Here is a 9,333-nt window from a genome sequence, read left to right as displayed (position 1 = left end):
AAGGTAAAGCTTGATCTCAAAAAGGCTTTTGAGATGAAAGATTTAGGGCCTGCAAAGCGCATACTGGGAATGACCATTATCAGAAACCGAAAGAAGAAGGAAATATGGTTGACACAGACAGATTATGTGTTGAGATTGCTCAAGAGATTTCAGATGAGTAATGTTAAAGAGGTCTCGGTTCCCATGAGCCAACAATATAAACTGTCAGCTGATCAAAAGCCTAAGTGCAAGGCCGAAGAGAAAGAAATGAAGCATATCCCCTATGCTAACATCATTGGAAGCATTATGTATGCTATGATTGGTACCCGGCCAGACATTGCGCAAGCCATCTCAGTAACCAGCAGGTACATGTCTAACCATGGGAAGGAACATTGGTCTGCACTAAAATGGTTAATGAGATATTTGAAGGGAGCTTCTGATGTTGGGATCTTGTTTAAAGGGGATGCTGAGTTTAAAGGAGATGCTTTGACAGGATGGTGTGACTCTGATTTTGCTGGGAACATAGATACTAGAAGATCACAATCTGGTTTCTTATTCAGTTTATATGGGTCCATTATCAGTTGGAAGAGTAGCCTTCAAGGGGTGGTTGCTTTGTCGACTACAGAGGCAGAGTTTATGGCTATGACTTCTGCTGTCAAAGAGGGTAAATGGCTTAAGGGAATATTGGAGGATTTTGGTATAAAGCAGGAAGGAGTCAGCATTGGTTGTGATAACAACAGTGCATTGAGCTTAGCAAAGCACCAAGTGTACCACGAGAGAAGCAAGCACATAGACGTGTGTTTGCATTTCATCCGGGAGGAGATAGAAAAAGGTTCAGTTAGAGTATTCAAGGTTGACACAGCTGAGAACCCAGCTGATATGCTAACTAAACCAGTACCGAAAGAGAAGCTCGATGTGTGTATGAAACTTGTGAATCTTTGCAAGAGAAGCTCAGTTAGCAGCTAATCCATCAAGGTGGAGTTTGTAAGGAATTGATGGCTCAGCTGCATGATTAGAAGAAGCAGCTGATCACAGCTGATCTCTCAATCAGCTCTTTCAGCAACCGTCAGATTAGATTTTAAGTTTGGGGCTTTTAATCTGAACCGTTGGATTTACATATCAATTAGTTTTGTGATAGGTTTAAATACAAGTTTGTTTGGAGTTTGTTGTAATCGTTTTTTCTTCCGTTCTCAACAATCAGTAAATAGAATTACATTTTCAATCTTGCAATTCCAATCCCAGTCAATTCTCGTCGGTTTCAAGTTTGTTCTACAATCACTTATACAAATCAAAACAGGGAGCATTCGTGGAGGTCGGCGGCGGCCGGGTGCGATTTCAATTGGAGCTGAATCCCGAGGAAACCACGATTATTTCCTGGAAAAAGATTCTCAAAAGAGCAAATTTGAGTAAGGCCGATGGGCCCGGCCCGTCAGCTCCCGGCCCATCTTTTGAAGCCCGTGGCGACGAGCAGCCAACTCCTCCTCCTGCGGCTGCCTCTCAAATGAATGAAATGGTAATCTTGCATGCAATGTTGTTATTGATGATTTTGTGAAAAAAAATGCTGCATGTTTGTTAATTATGTTGAATTTGCTGGTGCAGTTATGTTAGAGTTAATTAATTCATTGATTTTCTTTCTATATTGTGATTTTTACTATTTTGAGCTACTAGTTGTGTAGGTATATTGTTGGCCTAGCTTTTATTTAACACTCTGGTTTGAAAATTGTTGGTGAATTCGTATCCGAGATCTGGTTTTGATTGGGGTGGATATTGTTTTTTATATGCAGAACTTGCAGGGCAGCAGGGATGGGGAGGATCTTGTTCTTCTAAACATGCCTGATGATGATGATTACAACACCGATGATTCTTTCATTGATGATACAGAGTTGGTGTGCACTGCTCTTTCATCAAGTTGCCTTATTTTTCTGTGCACATGCTTAGTTTGATTTTATCACCCTAAATTTAACGTGTTACCATTTTTTTTTACAGGAGGAATCTCCAAATATTACAAATCTTGAGAATGCCTTTGGAGAGTTGGAGAAGGCAGTTGCACAATATATCTCACTACTTATATTACATCTTAGTTTATTTCTATTATTTTAGTATGATCCATGCCATATTTATTGTTTTGTGTTTTTGCATAAACAGTTAGACCACCTTCTACAGATCCTCACCAGGATCATGTTAATCAATCTCACTCCGACAAAAAGAGATTGCCTTCAGAAATAAAACTGGAGCTTGCAAAAGTGGCTAGAATAGCGGTACTCAAAAGCAATTGAAAATTTTCCATCTTTGTTACAAAGCTAACTTATAGTACCATCATTTATATCTATGCTTAATTGGCCAGTATAAGTCAAAACCATGTCTTTTATTGTTCAAAGCTCCTGCTATAGACGGATTCCAGAGGATGTGATCAGCCGTCTAATGACCATTTTGGGCCACTTGATGAAGATTGCGACACTGAAGGTATTTTCCCTCTTTAAGATAACGACTTTTACTTTTAAGGTTACTGTGTTTTGTTCTTCTTGCTATCTGGCTTTCACATAAAAATCGTCCATCATTGTTTTGTTGGTTGTCTTTACTGTTTGATGACCTGGAATACATATTGACTGGATGGTTTTGGTCCTGTTATCTCATTATTTTGACATTCCATATTGATATTTTGCTGTTGATAACCTTTTTTTGTGATGACATTACAGAAGTATGTCGAGATGGAACGCTATGTCTTGGCTGAGACAAAGCCAAAATGTTAAAGACATGTATTCGAAATGAACTCCTCTTCTGAGATGCATGGCTTAGAAGTAGATATTTGTTGTAGAACTATTTTCTTTATCACCAACAACTGAAGCACTTTAACTTTTGGGAATATTTTTTTTCCTAAACCTTAAATTTATATGGTCATCTAAAGTTATGTTTTCCTATCAACATAGACTAATTCCTCAAGTAACAAACGAAGAGAATTGTGAAGTTCACAGGAAGAGTTTAATAATGGTCCATCTTTAGTCAGACCTCTATGTTTGCGAGCTGAAGACTTTATTTTAGCAATTACAAAAGATCAATTTGATGGAATTTTGTGAAATTTATTTTTAGTAGTCTGAAATTCATTCTCTTTTATAAATCTTCGGGGGATTTAATGAGTCAGAACCATCCAATGAAATCTAACTAAAATTTTTCTTTATCCATCCATGCTACTTTCTCATTTTGTTTCTTTTGCTGTTCAAACATTATGTAGGGATGTATCCTTATTCATATGGTAAATATTGTTATAAACAAAACACTAGTTAGTCCATTGAGTCTTGTGATTAAACGGTTAGATTAATGTCACGTGTCATCTAATAATATAGATTATTAGTCTAATAATGTACTATTTTAGTAAAATACTTTAGCATTTTAGTCTAACAAGGTAGATTATTAGTCTAATAAGGTAACATCTTAGTCTAATAATGCAGCTTATCACAATCATCAAATCCAAGGATACAAAGGCTGTGATTTGTGTTGTGCTTTATACTAAAGAGGTGTGAGGACCCTAATACACCCTTTTATACATAAATTTGAAAATATATGTCAATAAAATAAAGAATCTCATGTTGAGTAATAGAATGTTCACTCTATGGTAGAATGTTCGAAAAGGATAACAATGCTACAATGAAACTACAACGCAGATATATATCCAAGTATGGTTAGGGAAATAAGTTTTCCGTTCACTCTTTAACATACATAGAGCATAACAATAAATTAGTTCCCACTCTCATCGTAAGTTTCAATTAAGATGCCTAAGATTGTAGGTTTATCGTCGCGGTTCCTACTGTTTTTGTATCTAAGATATGTAATATTAAAACTCGCCCTCGCGTGGGTAGCGCGTTTCTTTTATAAAGGAGTCTAAAAGTGAGTTGTAGCGATAACGACTAGGATTCTAGCATGTTCACATATTTTTAGGCATGGGAGGTCTATTCCATGTCACACATGATGGACTCACTATATTTTTCATAAGCTTTGGATTACATATATATATGTGTAAGTCTATAGTTATAAGCCAGTATACATATGTGAAAATAATATATGGTAGTTTATAGCATTTACATCACTAGGATACCATTTATTGAGGAATCGCTCAAAGTGTGTAGGATTCTACATTTTTTTTCCTTTGATGCGCTATTCCATGCGACACGTGGTGGACTATACCGGGTGCTTTATTTGTCTGGAATTAACGCGTATTTGATTATATAAAATTATTTACGGGGAAGAGGGTGATAATTTCAACCATTTTTGTGCTTCTTGATTATGTTATATTTATCGTTGTTTTTTTATTATTGTTTAGCATTATTAGCCTCGAATATAATGTGTTCTCAAGTGTGATTACCTCGCTAATTACTGAATCATTAAGCATATCTATTGGCAGAGAAATCTTCGAGCTATGGCTAAAGTGGGATTATCCGCTAAACAAGAGAAATATGATAAAATACAGAAGATGAAACAAGAAGTTGCTGAAATGGTGAAATCACGGGCTGCGGGAAAGAAACACAAACACAGTTTCAACCATGTGTTGGAAAATAAAATTTGTAAATTATATGATTTTTATGTTGAGGTATGTATCTGATTTCTGTAGCTCAAGAGTATGGGAAAATAAACATTAAACTAATCCCCCGAAAGATATAAATAGTATATTTTAGTTTTTTGTAGGTTTTCAATCCTAATTGTTATTTGGTTTTCATCTCAGACGCTAGAAGAATTCTCAGGACCTCCAGTCGAAACGCTATATGAAGAGGTAATTTAAATGTTGAGTTAACGCCAATGCCTTCTCTGGATAAGGTTTAGTTAATTGTGTTTGCAGAAGATATTGATAAAAGTTAATAATACTTCATGTCAGTCTGTATGTTTTGCTGTGCCTACGTTGGAAAAATAGAAGTGCACGATCTAGTGTGCGTGGTTCATGCTGTGAATTGAATATCTGTATTTGGTGGTGGTTATTTCTTTGCATGTTGTCTTTGTCAAACTATGTGATAACCATTATATTTGATATAATTCGTTGCAATGCAGCTGGCTTCATTGTGGCCCGGTGGCTTCATGAATACTAGTAGGATTAAACGCGCTATATACAGAGCTAAAGAAAGGAAAGGCATTCGCAGTTTCCGGGAGGTATGTTTTTAAGGTTTTGCCTTTAAGCCCCATCCTGCGCTGTTGGATTCACATAACTTTGTGGGCAAATAGTGGGACTTGTCTTTGCAGTTAGAAATTAGTGGAAAATTGATGAATTATATATGATGTTCAAAATTTATGTCATGTATAATCATTGGTTTCTCCTTACATTTACTCAATGGAGTCCCATGTTAGTGTTTCATTGTTCTGCTCACAGTCATCCTCGTTTCATTTGTTGGCTTAGGATCGAGATAAAATCAAGGAGAAAAATGTTTTAACACAGGATGCCTCTAGCAATTCACATGGAACAAGTTAAAGAAGTTGATCACCAGCAGCAACCTACACCATATGGATACAAAGCCATAATGTTTGCAACCGAAAAAGAAAGCAAAATGGATGCACAATGCCGAGGTGACAGAAGCTAATCTTCTCCTTGAGAAGCTGGTAATTTTGTAGAGCGGAGAAAGGGCACAAACTTGAAAAGCATTGAACTTGCTAATATTTGTGTGAAAACATTGAACTTGATAATATTTCTGAGTTGTAATGAACATATATTAAATGTAAATGGATAAATAATTGAAAATGGTATAGGATTTTGGCTGTATTTTCGAGCTACCGAGAAATGTGAAATCATCTTTATTTGCACATCTAAGTAACTAACTGAGAAATTTACGTGAATTTATTGTCTCAATTTTACTTTATTTCTTCCATTCCACTTTAGTATAATACTGGTGTCAAATATAATGGTTATGATATATATAGGGAGGTGATTCATTTAAAAACCTTTTTTTTTTAAATTAGAGCACATACTATAACATTATATATCAGTTCCTGACTAAATATATGTGGTTCATGAATATCATAAATTGATACGTTTTGTAATATCAACTGATATTAATATATTACAGAATTAATATGATTTTTAGTTTTTAAGGTTCTCATTTTAAAATTGTTCTCACTAAAACTGTACAATATAAAATAATTAGTGTAACTTTGTATTAAATAGCCATACAACTAAGCATTAATTTGTACATTCCTTTTTAATCAATTTTAATATCAATTCTATACAACTAAGCATTACTTTGTACATTTGTTTTTAATCAATTGCAATATAAATTCTATACCTAATGAAACTTTGTATAAATGTAGCATACGAGCAAGCATTACATTCTACATTCCTTTTTAATCAATTGTAATATAAATTATATACCTAGTAATACTTTGTATAAAAACCATACAACTAAGCATTACATTGTACATTCCTTATTAATCAATTACCTATTTTAATTTATGGTGACAACCGTGATCTTACTCATATTTATGTCAAGCCAGATTTTTCAAACATCAACTAATGCTCACATTTTTTATAAAAAAAATTGTTAAATGTTTCACTATATTAATTAACTATTATAAACATCAATAGGATATTACTGTGCATATACTATAACTCATCTAACCTGCCTATCATTATCGTTACTAATAAAATTTTGATTTTGATATGTAGGTTATAACTACTTGAAAGAGTTATTATGATTTTTTTAATCGGGTAAATAGAAGAAACAGAGCTAGAAAATGAATATGTAAAAAGAATTTGGGTGGAATCTGAAATAATGAAAGTAATGTCAGTCATAATTGTAACTGTTATAAATATAAAATAATGAACTCACTCTCTCATCAACTCAAATGTAAGGTTATTTCCTTCATAAGTAGACCACAAAATTGATTGTGGAAGGCCTGAATCCGACGGGCCAGAATTGGCACGGTTTGAAACCGGCGCCATCGGTTGTGGTCGGCGGCGGCCGGGTGAGGTTTATGGTGGAGATGAATCCCCGGGAGACCACGATTGTTTCTTGGATAAAGCATCTCAATGAGGTCAATTTGAGTGAGCCCGAAGGGCCTGATCCGTCTGCTCCGGGTTGAAGCCTGTGGGACCTCGTTGAGGAGCTGCCACCTCCTCCTCCAACAGCTTCTCGTATGAATGAAACTGCGGATAATGAATCGAAGGAATCGCAGACGAAATGTTTGAGCAACGTGATTGAAAGGATCTAAAGAATGTATGCGGTAAGATTGTCATTTTCATTAATTTTCATTCTATATTGTTGCCATTTAACACTCTGGTTTGGGAAATTGTTGGTGAATTCATATCCAAGATTCGATTTTGACTTAGGTGGATTTTGGTTGGCGTATGTGGAATGAAGAAAATGAAAGCCACGATGAAGATGGAACGAACTCGGATGCATTCTTTCAATCCTTTCTATCACGTTGCTTATACGGTTCACCTGTGATTCCTTCGATTTGCTAGCCACCGTTTCATTCATATGAGAAGCCGCCGCAGCTAGGAGTAGGCAGCTCTACAATGGCGTCGCCACGGGCTTCAAGAGACGGGCCCGGAGGCGACAGACCGGGCCCTTGGCATCACTCAAATTTGCCTTTTTCAGAAGCTTTTTCCAGGAAACAATCGTGGTCTCCTTGGGATTCAGCTCCACTTTAAACCGCACCCGGCCGCCGCCAACCTCCACTGACGGTCCCTGTTTTGGTTCGGGCCCATTTTCGGGCCGGGCAGATTTGGCATCTTTCACCATCAATTTTGTGCTCTATCAATAGAGAGAAATAGGGTTGAACTTTTGGATGTGTAACGGTAACAACTATTTCTGTTACAAGGGACAAATGATTTTACCCAATTTATTTGCAAATTCATTTTTCTTCTAACTAAAATGATTTGAACAATCACAATAACTCTATCGAATTAAAAAGCATAGTCAATTATAGGTTTAAATCAAGCACATTTATATGATTTCCCTTTACTCTTTTTAGGTAATAAAAGAATGCACACAATTGAGGAGCAATTATGCACATCGTTCACATAATAAATTTGATATATGCCAGACAAAATTATTACTCCATCCGTCCCTAAAAATTTGTCCCATTTTTCTATTTTCGTCCGTCCCACAAAATTTTTCCAATTTCATTTTTACCATTTTTGGTGGTGGACCACATATTCTACTAGCTCATTCATACGCACATTTTACTGTAAAACTAATATATAAAAGTAGAACTCTCATTCCACTAACTTTTCAACTCACTTTTCATTACATTTATTAAAACCCGTGCTAGGTCAAAGTGGGACAATATTTGGCGGACGGATGGAGTAGTATACATACTTGACACTAGTTGATTTCCTGCCTGCAAAACTCAAAATAACAATTATACGCACCCACTAATATCATCTTCACGTTCAAACTGTCTCCAATCATACACTAAATCTCATTTTTCGTCTAGGAAATTTCTGTAGTTATACTGCAAATTCAAATACTCCTTCTGTCCTACAAAGATTGTCTCAAATTCAAATACTCCTTCTGTCCTACAAAGATTGTCTCACTTTGATCAGATACGGATTTTAAGAAATGTAATGAAAAGTGAATTGAAAAAGTTAGTAGAATGTGGGTCGTACTTTTATACATTAGTTTTATAATGAAACGAGAGTAAGAATGAATAGTAGGGTTGTGATGCAATAGGGTTGAACTTTGAAGAAACAAGCTTGGATTTCAGTTGATGAGAAAGAGGAAATGATTATTTAACTTTTCTCATACTCTTTGGACATGTAACGGTTACATCTATTTATGTTACAAGGAATATTATTTTACCGAAATTATTTGCAAAATTATTTTTATACTATTTAAAATGATTTGAACAATCACAATAACTCTATCAAATTAAAAAGTTTATTCAATTTAGGTTTAAATCAAGCAAATTTATATGATTTCGCTTTTACTTTTTTTAGGTAATAAAAGAATGCACACAATTGAGGAGCAATTATGCACATCGTTCACATAATAAATTTGATGCCAAACAAAATTATTACACCATCCGTCCCTGAAATTTTTTCCCAATTTTCTATTTTCGTATGTCCTACAAAATTTGTCCAATTTCATTTTTACCATTTTGCAGCAGATGAAATAGCTATAGCTGCGGGTTCGTGAAAAGAGTCATTCTGCTGAGGAATGGAAGCTGCCTTACAGCCACCCTTTGCTTCTTTTCCCGTGAGCAGTAAGCAGCAGATCTCCCCTTATTTTGGGAAAGCTGGCGGCCGCGTGTGAATTCTTTCAAGGCAAGGGGGAAAAGATCAATCGATAAATTGGCAAGTCTGGAAGACCGGGTTCAATAGCAACCTACTTACTAAAGGCAAATCTGGCACTTCATTCCCCGGGTTGGACGATATAT

At 35.5% G+C, this 9,333-nt stretch overlaps 1 long non-coding RNA gene across 1 annotated transcript; it reads left to right on the top strand.

Moving 5' to 3' along the window:
• The first annotated feature begins 2,363 nt into the window (after positions 1–2,363).
• Positions 2,364–2,836, top strand: LOC125198275. The gene is made up of 2 exons (XR_007172378.1): positions 2,364–2,442; positions 2,676–2,836. It is a non-coding gene; the product is annotated as an uncharacterized LOC125198275 (long non-coding RNA).
• Positions 2,837–9,333: the final 6,497 nt, after the last annotated feature.

The sequence above is a fragment of the Salvia hispanica genome, unplaced genomic scaffold, assembly GCF_023119035.1.
Source record: "Salvia hispanica cultivar TCC Black 2014 unplaced genomic scaffold, UniMelb_Shisp_WGS_1.0 HiC_scaffold_1336, whole genome shotgun sequence".
Classification (NCBI taxonomy): Eukaryota; Viridiplantae; Streptophyta; class Magnoliopsida; order Lamiales; family Lamiaceae; genus Salvia; species Salvia hispanica.
This window is presented reverse-complemented; position numbering and strand designations above follow the sequence as displayed.